The sequence below is a fragment of the Thalassophryne amazonica genome, chromosome 12, assembly GCF_902500255.1.
Source record: "Thalassophryne amazonica chromosome 12, fThaAma1.1, whole genome shotgun sequence".
NCBI classification, from domain to species: Eukaryota; Metazoa; Chordata; class Actinopteri; order Batrachoidiformes; family Batrachoididae; genus Thalassophryne; species Thalassophryne amazonica.
Window position 1 is genome coordinate 26879986 of NC_047114.1, and position 12604 is coordinate 26892589.

At 42.5% G+C, this 12604-nt stretch overlaps 1 protein-coding gene across 1 annotated transcript in view; it reads right to left on the reverse strand.

The window, feature by feature from the left end:
- Positions 1-7339, reverse strand: part of LOC117522404 (small conductance calcium-activated potassium channel protein 2-like) — a 41861-nt gene extending 34522 nt beyond the window's left edge. Inside the window, exons 1-2 of the mRNA XM_034183797.1 lie at positions 7333-7339; positions 599-607 (exon numbers count right to left, since the gene is read on the reverse strand). The gene's annotated coding sequence lies outside the window, so the exon portion shown is untranslated. The remainder of the gene's footprint in view (positions 1-598; positions 608-7332) is intronic.
- Positions 7340-12604: the final 5265 nt, after the last annotated feature.

Here is a 12604-nt window from a genome sequence, read left to right on the forward strand (position 1 = left end):
AGATCATGAGGATCAAATGTCAGATTGGTGTAGTTGTTAATGTCTTCATGCACAAGGATACTATTACCTTGTTCCTTTTGAATTCAAAGAAACAAAAAGCCTAAATTAAGCACCAACACAGTTTAATCTTCAGCAGGTTCTAAGAAATGTGTTTGTGTTGAAGCCATCGGGATGAGTTGTGTTGATGAGGGTTAATATAGTCTGCCGTGCAGCTATATTAATCAACTTTGGGGATGATTATGAAGTGGTGGCCGGGCCAACGAAGCTAAACGCTCATTCTGTGCACGAGGCTTCGTTCACACGTTCTCTCCAAGCAACCTTCCACAACCGACACTGGCGGCAAAATGTTGATGCTCGTTTTTGCTTCATTCCAGTGGGACGTGGGAGGGAGGGAGCAGGAGAGGGGGGGGGAGCAAATGGAGCACTGAAGTAAAGAAAAACCAAAAACAATCCAGCATTTATATATTTATTTATTTATTCTGGTAACTGATGTTTTTTTTTTAAAACCATGCATGTCAAACGCAGACGTGAAGAGAGGAGGAGGAGGAAGGATGCTGAGGAAACAGTAGGAGGAGGATACATAGAAGACTCAACTTACTTCTGTGCTCTGCAGTGATAGAGCAAAACAAAGACAGAACACAATACAGAGTTTTAACCGCACAACATTCACGAAACGAGTGAAACCATTACACTTGTCACCGTAAGCACAGGGTAAAAGGGGCTGGGGCAGAGGGGGGTGGGAGGGGGACAGCGAGGACCGTTACACTCTGTCGTATTTTCTGTGTGTGTGTGTGAGAGCGAGAGAGAGAGGGCATTAAAAAAAAACACACACGAACTACAGTGCCCTCCAAAAGTATTGGAACACTTGGTATTTCACACATTTTAATTTGTTTATGCCATTTCAAATACAAAATGTCAAAAATGATCTTCCTTAAACTCAAACTGAAAGCAAATCTGTACAACTTGACATAAATTAATTAAAAATATAAAAGGCAAGATGATGGGTTGGATAAGTAATGGAACGCTTTGGTCTAAAACCTGCAAAATAATCGGTTTTATTGCCAGTTTTCTTCAGACAAGTCTTTCACTAAAACATCAAATCTAGGCTTGCCTCTCAGATGTACCTTCTGGCAAATTGTAGCTGAACTTTCAGGTCTTCTTTTTAAGAAAATCCTCCTCTCTACCACTTCATCATGGAGCTGTATAACTGGAGATACAAAATGCAAAACATGCACTATGCACAATTTCTCCAATCACAGCCAGAGAAGCCTATAACTTCTTCTGGGTTGTCTGGGTGTCTTGGTGGCTTTCCTCACTCTTCTCCTTGCACAATCACTCAGTTTTTGAGAACTGTCTACTCCACACAGATTTACCATCGATGTATTTCTTCATAATTGATGTAAATAAAGTCCAAGACATATTCAGTAACTTGGAAATGTTCATGTATCCATCCCCTGACTTGTCTGAAGAAAACTGCCAATTAAACTGATTATTTACAGGTATTATACCAAAGATTTCCATTACTTATGCAGCCCATCATCTTGGATTTTATATTTTTAATTAATTTATATCAAGTTCTAGAGAATGACATTCACTTTGAGTTTAAAGTATATTTATATATTTATATAGTAAATTTTAGATTTTTTTTTTTGTATTTTTTATATTTGAATAAATTGAGGCATAAGAAAATTAAAATTTCTGAGTGACTATGCTAAAAGGTGTGAGTGAGAGAACCCACCAAGACACTCAGACAACTCTGGAATTACAGCTTTCAGTGGATATGATTTGTTGTGTGTTGGGGGGTTTGGCTGGATGTTTTTGTGTTGTTTTCTTTTCTTTGCTCTCCAGGTGGTATGCAAACTGGTTTTTGTCTGTGGAGAAGGTGCTGGCAGAAGAATCCTTCACCCTCATCAACATTATTGGCTGCACTTGTGGAGGATGTTCATGTGCAGGCCTAATGACTCGCAGCACCTGTGGATGATGCTCACGTGGAGACTTAAAGAATTTCAGCTGAAGTAGATAATGAGATGGTGTTCTGCATTTAAGCCATGAATGATTCAAGCAGAATTGCCGGGAACTCGACCTTGTGACGTTCGTTTGTGAGACGCTGAGGACCGCGCCTGGGTTTGACACATCGTGCCTGTGAAGGACGACGGGTGAGGGACACGTGCTGTCAGCACACATCAGAGGTGATTGGTTGTCTGAATAAGTGTTAACAGTAATTTGGTATTTTGTTACGCAGTATATTTGAACATTGATGAGAATTGTGCAGGTCGCTTCTCACGGCCGTGGCGTGCGGACTGATGATCCTCCACCTGTTGTGAGAAGCTGCTCATTTACATAAAGCTTAAATTCAGACCTGAATGTGTTGCTGATAGTGTGTGCCTTTGAAGGATATTAGTTGTAGCTGTTGACTTACCTCACCTCTTCTATCCTTCACAGAGTCAGTTTGTCGTGTCCACCTGGGGGGTGTTTGGCAGTGAATTTGAGTCCAGAAGCGTCGGGCTTCAATCCCTTTGGGCGCTGGAGAGCGCGCCGTCCTTCACTCCGCCAGACAAACCATATATTATGTTGTACACAATTATTGCACAGAAAGGGAAATAAATGTTTTGTTTTTGGAACCGCTTTCTGGTTATTTAGCGCTGGGTTCAGTCAGATGCAGGTCCGCTCCTCAACCCGCGTCGGCACATAACATGATTGGAGAACATGCACACAGTGCAGCTTGTTTTTGTTGCATATCCAATTATATAGATTAATAGCACAGAAAAGTCTATTTGTAAAACTAAGTAAAATTTCAAATACAGTTTCTCAGAAGGCACATAAAAGACTCAAGCATGGATTTCATGTGTTTTCTTGGATGGCACAACCGGCAAAGGCTTCACTGTCACCATTTTCTCCAAGTGCAACCACAGAAGTCTATAACCCTTTCAGAGCTCTCTTGGTGCCTTGATGGCTTCCCTCACTCATCTCCTTCTCACAGGTTGAGTCAGTTTTTGGAAACTACCTAATCCAGAGAGATTTACCATACAGTATCATACTGTTCCTATTTTAATAATTAATGTAAATAAAACTGTATCGTCTGAAAATATTCATCATATTTAGTTTGTGCTGTTATTTATGGCATCTGCAAATGAACTGTGTATTAAAATGGCTGTAATTCCTAAATAGTTCATTTTTGTTAAACCACTTGAATTAAAGTTGAAAGTCGACACTACATGAATATTTTGATTGTTCCATTGTAGTGGTGTAGATTAACACTTCTACAACCCCAATTCCAATGAAGTTTGGACGTTGTAGTATCAGTCTAGTTCCCACAAGGAAAAAGACAGTTTTCTAGTCAAAACCAATATTCCAAACACAAATACACACACAGCTCTGTTCAACAGAAAATACAACTTTTGCTTGTCAAGAGTGGAAATGGAACAGTCTTTCAAGATTCCAAAAAAATAAATGTGTAGTTCCCACAATTGATGTGGTTTAATTGTCCATGAAGTTCAACAGGAGAGTGGTTGATATTGTCCATAAAGTTCATAGGCAGTTAGTGGAACCGAGAGAGTGAACAGAACTTGGAGAGGAACGGCTGCATCAGCATCCTACCATACAGTAACTGAGGTTGTGTAAGGTCTCAGGCACTTTTCAGGGCTAAGCTCGCCATCAAATGGGTGTTGGGGGTTTTTTTCCCAACAGAAATCACCTGGCCAATTCCGTTTAGGAAACGCTCCCACAGCGCGAACCCCAGCATCAGCGGATATTAACTTCTTGATGCAGCCATCCTGAAGCCTCCTCTACCACACGTCTGTCAGAGAGGGGGAACAGGCATCTATATCAGGCGCTACGAGCAACGCGATTGGCTGAGCGTCATGAGGGTGGAAGGGCACATGCACGTGGGATCACGTGACTAAAGTGTTGCATTCACTGACGCATTACGAGAGGAATTAAGAGTTTTATTTATTTTTTTAATGCACAGTTTATGTGGGTTACACCCTCCCAGCCTAAAATCGTGCACGTCCCGGTGCATGATAAGCTTGAATGCGAAATAACAGATTTTAGTAACGACTGACTGAAAGTGCGTTGGACAAACTATGTAGCATCGTTTGGACAATGGAGATTAACGGGTTACTGCAGATTGGATACTGAAGTCTTTCAGGTGGGTTCCTATTTCTCTGTGAGCATCTGAGATTAACTGCAGTAACGTCATTGTCAGGTTGTTCAACAGGATCTAAGGTAAGTGTTTCTTCAGGTAAGTCATTTTGGTTTTCAGGTTGGTCATTAGCAACAGTTTCTAACAAGGTTTCAACATCAGTCTGAGGGGGTTCACTGCTGGACTCGATGACTGATGGTAAAATATTGGCTAGAGATGGTGCTTCAATTTGTTTTTCAGCTGAAGGATCAGGCAACAGTTCATTTTGGTCTTTATTTTGAAGAGATGAACTTGGAACTGGAGTGTGATGTTGTTTCTCCACTGTAAAATGCACTGTAGATGGACTAGAGTTGTAAAAAGCCATCCTCTCATCTTTGTCCGCAGGAAGGTCTGTCAGGCAGTCTGAATTTTTGCTCTGCTGTCGAGTTCTAGGTCTGCGAACAGGTGAGTTATCGGAATTTAGCTCCTCTTCACTGACTTTGAGAAAATTACAGGGGAGCAGAAGGTCTCGATGGAGGGTACGTGCTGGTCCGTCACTAGTTTCTGGTTTGATTTTGTACACTGGAAGGTCTCCAGCTCTGTGGACCATGACATAAACTTCTTGTTCCCATTTATCAGAAAGCTTATGTTTCCCTCGTAATCGTACGTTTCTCACAAGAACTCGATCCCCTGGATCTAGAGCAGATGGAATTACTCTACTGTCGAAGCGGGCTTTGTTTCGGTCAGCTGTCTTTGTTGCATTTCTCACGACAACTTGAAAACTTTCTTCCAACCTGGATTTCAAAGATTTGATGTACTGTGAGTGGTTCTTGGTCCACTTCCCTCGCACTGGAAGATTGAAAGCAAGGTCCACAGGTAAGCGTGGTGTTCTGCCAAACATAAGTTCATAAGGGCTGAATCCTGTAACCTCATTCTTAGTGCAATTGTAAGCATGGAACAATGGTTTAACATGTTCTTTCCATCTGGATTTCTGCTTTGGTTCCAATGTTCCTAACATAGCAAGAAGGGTACGGTTGAAACGTTCCACTGGGTTTCCTCTCGGATGGTATGATGTTGTTCTGCTCTTTTGGATTCCTGCAACCTCACAGAGTTCTTTAATCAGGTTTGATTCAAAGTCTTTTCCTTGATCGGTGTGTATGTGTTCTGGAATGCCGTAATAAGTTACAAACCCATCCAAAAAGCATTTTGCAACAGTTTTGGCCTTTTGATTTGGCGTAGGTATTGCGACAGCGAATTTAGTGAAGTGATCAGTTAAAACAAGGATATCACGTGTGTTACTGGAATCCGGTTCAAGGCTCAAGAAATCCATGCATAAAAGTTCTAGCGGTCGGGATGTCATTATATTTACCAATGGGGCAGCTCTTTCTGGTAAGGCCTTCCTTCGCACACAGCGGCCACAAGTTTTTATTTTTTGCTCCACGTCCACTGCCATTTTTGGCCAGTAGAATCTAGTGCGGATTAGGTCAATCGTGCGCTCAATTCCCATGTGACCCATGTCATCATGGAGACACTTCAGAACCAAAGGGCGTAGTTCCTCAGGAAGGACAAGCTGGTATTAAACGTCTTCATTCATTTTCATGCCTTTTCCTGTACAGAATTCCATCCATCAGCTCTAATCTTGACCACTCCCTGAGCAACAGTGGGAGCTCTGGCAGTTCTAATCTTACTGTGGGCGGTACCTTTTCCCCAGTCTCAAGTTGATGGATTAGCTCTCGTATTGTGGGATCAGCGTGTTGCTTCTCTTTTATCAATCAATCAACTTTTTTCTTGTATAGCGCCAAATCACAACAAACAGTTGCCCCAAGGCGCTCCACATTGCAAGGCAAGGCCATACAATAATTATGAAACACAGTCTACGTCTAAAGCAACATAACCAAGGGATGGTCCAGGGTCACCCGATCCAGCCCTAACTATAAGCCTTAGCGAAAAGGAAAGTTTTAAGCCTAATCTTAAAAGTAGAGAGGGTATCTGTCTCCCTGATCTGAATTGGGAGCTGGTTCCACAGGAGAGGAGCCTGAAAGCTGAAGGCTCTGCCTCCCATTCTACTCTTACAAACCCTAGGAACTACAAGTAAGCCCGCAGTCTGAGAGCGAAGCGCTCTAATGGGGTAATATGGTACTATGAGGTCCCTAAGATAAGATGGGACCTGATTATTCAAAACCTTATAAGTAAGAAGAAGAATTTTAAATTCTATTCTAGCATTAACAGGAAGCCAATGAAGGGAGGCCAACACGGGTGAGATATGCTCTCTCCTGCTAGTCCCCGTCAGTACTCTAGCTGCAGCATTCTGAACCAACTGAAGGCTTTTTAGGGAACTTTTAGGACAACCTGATAATAATGAATTACAATAGTCCAGCCTAGAGGAAACAAATGCATGAATTAGTTTTTCAGCATCACTCTGAGACAAGACCTTTCTGATTTTAGAGATATTGCGTAAATGCAAAAAGGCAGTCCTACATTTTTGTTTAATATGCGCTTTGAATGACATATCCTGATCAAAAATAACTCCAAGATTTCTCACAGTATTACTAGAGATCAGGGAAATGCCATCCAGAGTAACGATCTGGTTAGACACCATGCTTCTAAGATTTGTGGGGCCAAGTACAATAACTTCAGTTTTATCTGAGTTTAAAAGCAGGAAATTAGAGGTCATCCATGTCTTTATGTCTGTAAGACAATCCTGCAGTTTAGCTAATTGGTGCGTATCCTCTGGCTTCATGGATAGATAAAGCTGGGTATCATCTGCGTAACAATGAAAATTTAAGCAATACCGTCTAATAATACTGCCCAAGGGAAGCATGTATAAAGTGAATAAAATTGGTCCTAGCACAGAACCTTGTGGAACTCCATAATTAACTTTAGTCTGTGAAGAAGATTCCCCATTTACATGAACAAACTGTAATCTATTAGACAAATATGATTCAAACCACCGCAGCGCAATGCCTTTAATACCTATGACATGCTCTTTTATATCTTTTATATCAAAAACTGGCATGACTGGAAACTGGGGGTCTTCGGAGTTGTAACTTTCAGAGATGGTATCTACAGTGGCTGACATCGTTTCAACAAGTGTAAACGAAACCTGATTGTTGTCATGTGGCTGGGTGGCTCGGATGAGGTGACTCTGGCAAATGGCTTCAACAATTTCCTCTGAAATGGTATTGGTGCCGGCAGTATGCTGAGAGATGAACTGGTGAATGAGTTCAGTATCTTTTGGGATGTCGTCACTGGAAAAAGGGTGTGGTCGACGTGACAAAGCATCTGCATCACAGTTTTGATTTCCTGCTCGGTACAAGAGTTTAAATGAATAGGTAGATAATGCAGCCAACCAACGGTGTCCAGTGGCATCCAACTTGGCTGTAGTTAGAATATAAGTCAGCGGGTTGCTGTCTGTTACCACTGTGAAATCGACACCATACAGATAATCTTTGAACTTTTCTGTCACACTCCATTTCAGGGCAAGAAATTCAAGTTTATGGGCAGGGTAATGGGTTTCACTGTGTGATAGCCCACGGCTGGCATATGCGATGACTGAGTCTCCCATCTTGTTCCTGATATAGGGCTGCTCCTAGTCCTGTTACACTGGCATCAGTATGAAGGATGTATGGACGAGATGGGTCAGTGAACCCAAGCACTGGAGTGGTTGTTAATTTCTCAATCAAAGTCTCAAAGGCAAGCTGGCAGTTGTGATCCCATCTCCGTCCAAAAGGCTGGGTTGGAGAATAAACAGGCGAATTGTTGGTTCGTGGGCGCTTTGGTTTTCGGACAGGTGCATACCCCCGGGTCAGATTGTTTAATGGTCTTGAAATGATAGAGTAATCTTTTATGAATCGGCGGTAATATCCTGTGAAGCCAAGGAAAGATCTCAGTTGTTTCAAGGTTGTTGGAACTGGCCAGGTTTTTATTGTTTAAATTTTTTCTGGATCTGTTTGAACACCATTTTCAGATACAATGTGGCCCAGGTAACGAACTGAAGTCTGGAATAGTCTGCATTTTTCAGGTGATAATTTTAGCCCATATTCACGGAGTCTGTTCAGTACTCAAGAGCCTTCGTTCATGCTCTTCTAAAGTATCTGAGAATACAATTATGTCATCCAAGAATACCAGCACTTCTCTTAGATGAAGGTTTCCCATGCAGCACTCCATCAAGCGCTGGAACGTGCTTGGGGCATTCTTGTAAACTCCCAAAAGCCAAGTGGGGTCACAAAGGCGGTCTTGGCCTTATCTTCGTCACACATCTCGATCTGATAGTAACCAGACTTTAGGTCGAGTACTGAGAACCATTTGGAACCACAAAGAGCAGAAAATGATTCTTCCAGATTTGGTAGAGGATATGCATCTTTTATCGTTTGAAGATTAAGTTTCCGATAGTCAATGCACAATCGGACTTCACCATTTTTCTTCTTCACAACCACGACAGGTGACGCAAAAGGCGATGAGGATTTCTGTATAACACCGGCCTCCAGAAGCTCACGTAGGTGGTGACGGACAGCTTCGAAATCTTGAGGATGGATAGGCCGGGCTCGTTGTTTGAAAGGTGTATTGTCGTGGAGTGGTATGTTATGTTTCACAACGGAAGTGCAACCAAAGTCCATGTCATGTCGTGAAAATACTTCTGAAATGGCATTGAGTTTCTCAGTTATCCGTTTTTTCCATTCAAGTGACAGTGGTGAATCGCCAAAATCAAGATTTAAGTTGGATGGTGGGTTCTGACCTGTTGGCTTAGTCACATGATGTTCTGAGATCACACACTGGTACATTTCCAGGTCAGCAACAACAGTGAAGGGTGGGATGTATACGTCTTGTTCTGATTCGTTGGTAAGTACCACTGGAACCTTGTATGGAGGACGGACTGGAAAGGATATTAGGCAGCTGCTGACACACAAGCCGCCAGGGAGGGAGGTAGCAGGATGTCGCATCAGAACACTGCGGTGAAACTGTGGAGTAGGGACTTTAGCAGAGCCCTCGATCACAATGGTGCTTTCGGCCAGAACACGCACTGGGGTCTTACTTAGAAGCCTTACAACACCAATACTGTCATGGCTGTCCTGTTGGTGTGAAAGCTGTAGAATCTTTAATACGGCTCTATATCCATGTTCACTGGGTTGGAATGTAGAATGTTTGTCAACATACTGCTTGTAAAGTGGTTCAAATGTATTCATGCCAATAAGTACAGTGGCTGGAGAGTCAGGGTGTGTATCTGGGACAACAAAGGCAAGGGTCGACAGTTCATAGTCTTCACTGATGAAATCTTTGGGAAACTTGATGGAAATGTTGACATTGCCGAGGTAAGGAACCTTTTGACCTGCAGCACCTTCAACTTGTAATAGGTCTTGTAACAGTTGTATTGGATGTTCATGAAGATATTTATTATAAAATGATACAGGCACTGTGGTCACTTGTGATCCGGTGTCAAGCAGGCACTGGTAGGTCTGACTGGCAATACTGACTTCAGATGTGCACCTGGATCCAATCAGTCCTCGGGGCAGCGTTGTTTCTGGCCCTGGACTGGTTTGTTGTAGCTCTGCACAACTGACATTCCTCTTCTTTGCTTCGGGACAGGGTGGGTCCTGCACAGTTCCTGTGTGTCCCTCAACAGGAACTGATTCTAGTTTAAAGACTCATGAGAGGAAGGATTTTGTCTTTGCCATTTCTGTTTTCTTTCATTGAACTGTTTGCGCTTTGTGTTAACGAGTGTTTGGTTGGGAGGATTCTGACATTGTGGTCTTATGTGTCCATCTTCTCCACAGTGGAAGCAAAATCCGGGTTTTGGAATTGAAAGTACAATTCTTGGTTTCTGGTGAGTCTTTTGAGTGTGAGAGTGTCTCGGAGTAAGGGGCTGGAATGAGCTGGAGGATTTGGAGACAGTCAGAGCAGCTAGTTGCTGTTGTATTCCTGCCATCTGTTTTGTGAAAGTGGACAATGCAGCACAAACTGCTTTCTCCTCTTCACCTGCTGTGTTTTCACAGAAACTTTTTGTGTTGTTCCAAGATGGTGTTTCATCCGTTCAGCTTTACTGGCTTCCCGGTCTTCTTCTGTTCTCAGCAAGAGAATTTGCGTTGTTTTAACTGGAGTTCTGAGATTAAATTGTTATTCCAGCATCCTCTACAAAACTGATTAAGCAGGTGCCTATTCACGTCACTGGGCCTTACTCCTCCACGCTTCACAGCCAGACTAAGAGCTACTTGCAGTCTTTGTAAGTAAACAGATGGTTTCTCCCCCTCATCCTGACAGGTATCCATGAATTTAACATACAATTCCTTCCCGTCCTGTACGGTTCCATAGGCTGAGTCAAGGTGCTGGATATAGATTTCAGCAGACAAATCTGGGCTGAGATGTTTCACAATGTCCACAGCAGGTGGTAGTAAGCTGTCCATGATGTATCTCGACTTTTGGAGTTCCGATATTGCTGGGTCTTGAAGGATGATATCAACAGCTGAACGCCATGTGTCAAAATCCACTTCATGCTGTGGGCGTGGTGTTTTTCCAGAGAATATGCGGAGTCTGTGAGGGGAGCGTACATTTAAATCATCACTCTTAACAATGTGTTCCACAACATACCTCTGCACCTCAGATGGATTTAAATCGGCAGCAGATATATTTATTTTAGGTGCAGGCGTTGGGGAAGACGCAGCCATGTTGTGAATATGTTGAGGAGGAGCAGTAGCAGCCATTTTGATTTCTGGAGGAATCTTTCCTTCTGTTTTAGCTGGGCGACGCTCTGCAACAGCATCATTTATTTGGACCATTAAAACCTGAAGCACTTCTGTGAAGTCTTGTCCAGACAGTTTAGCAACTTCCTCTAAGTCAGCTAAATAAGTCTTTGTCTTGGTGCAACCTACATTCGCAGCGTAAACTTTAGCTAAGCTTTTAACGCAGTATTCATTATTCACAGATTTAAAAGTATATGGCAAGATCGGACCCAATAAATTAAAAGATGACCCAGTTTTAAATTCAACAACAAGCAGGTCATTATATTCACTTTGAGGTGCATTTATTGTCAAAGACTGCTCTATAGCTCCGTACTCAAGTAAAATTTTAATACCGAGCGACTGAAATAAATCCATATTTTCTGTGAATTGGTGAGATTTAATGAAAAATATAATTTACTGTTCCACAACCTCCTGGCTGGCTAACGCCACATTTTTCCTTTTATATAACCTATAAGAACATTTTGGATTTGGGATTATGAGTTTGTCAGATGTTGGGCTAGTTCAGAAGATAAGATACGGCTCTGGGAGGTATAGGAACAGCAAATACACAGACAGGGATTTTAGTTTATGTGGCGGATGCCTTATTATTAAGTGCAAATAGTGAATAGAAAAATATTTACAATATATACAATCTGCAGATGAGGTAGACTTTTTTTCCCCACAAGGAAAAAGACAGTTTTCTAGTCAAAACCAATATTCCAAACACAAATACACACACAGCTCTGTTCAACAGAAAATACAACTTTTGCTTGTCCAGAGTGGAAATGGAACAGTCTCTCAAGATTCCAAAAAAATAAATGTGTAGTTCCTGCAATTGATGTGGTTTAATTGTCCATGACGTTCAACAGGACAGTGGTTGATATTGTCCATAAAGTTCATAGGCAGTTGGTGGAACCGAGAGAGTGAACAGAAGTTGGAGAGGAACGGCTGCATCAGCCTCCTACCATACAGTAGCTGAGGCTGTGTAGGGTCTCAGGCACTTTTCAGGGCTAAGCTCGCCATCAAACGGGTGTTGGTTTTTTTTTTCCCCAACAGAAATCACCTGGCCAATTCCGTTTAGGAAACGCTCCCACAGCGCGAACCCCAGCGTCAGCGGATATTAACTTCTTGATGCAGCCGTCCTGAAGCCTCCTCTCCCACACGTCTGTCAGAGAGGGGGTTGTTGCATTCACTGACGCATTACGAGAGGAATTTAGAGTTTTATTTATTTTTTTAACGCACAGTTTATGTGGGTTACATGTCCACCATAGCCAAGATCAAAGAGCTGTCTAAGGACACCAGGGACAAAACTGTAGACCTGCACAAGGCTGGGATGGACTACAGAACAACAGGCAAGCAGCTTGGTAGAAGACAACAACTGTTATAATTATTTATTAGAAAGTGAAAGAAACACAAGATGACTGTCAATCTCCCTCAGTCTGGGAATCCATGCAAGATCTCACTTTGTGGGGTAAGGATGATTCTGAGAAAGCTCAGAACTACACCAGGGGGACCTGGTCAATGACCTGAAGATTACATTAGTAACACATGATGCTGTCATGGTTTAAAATCCTGCAGGGCAGCAAGGCCCCCCTGCTCAAGCCAGCACATGTCCAGGCCCATTTGAAGTTCACCAGTGACCATCTGGATGATTCAGAGGAAGCATGGGAGAAGGTCATGTGGTCAGATGAGACCAGAATAGAGCTTTTTGGAATCAACTCCACTTACCATGTTTAGAGGATGAGAACAACCCCAAGAAAACCATCCCAAC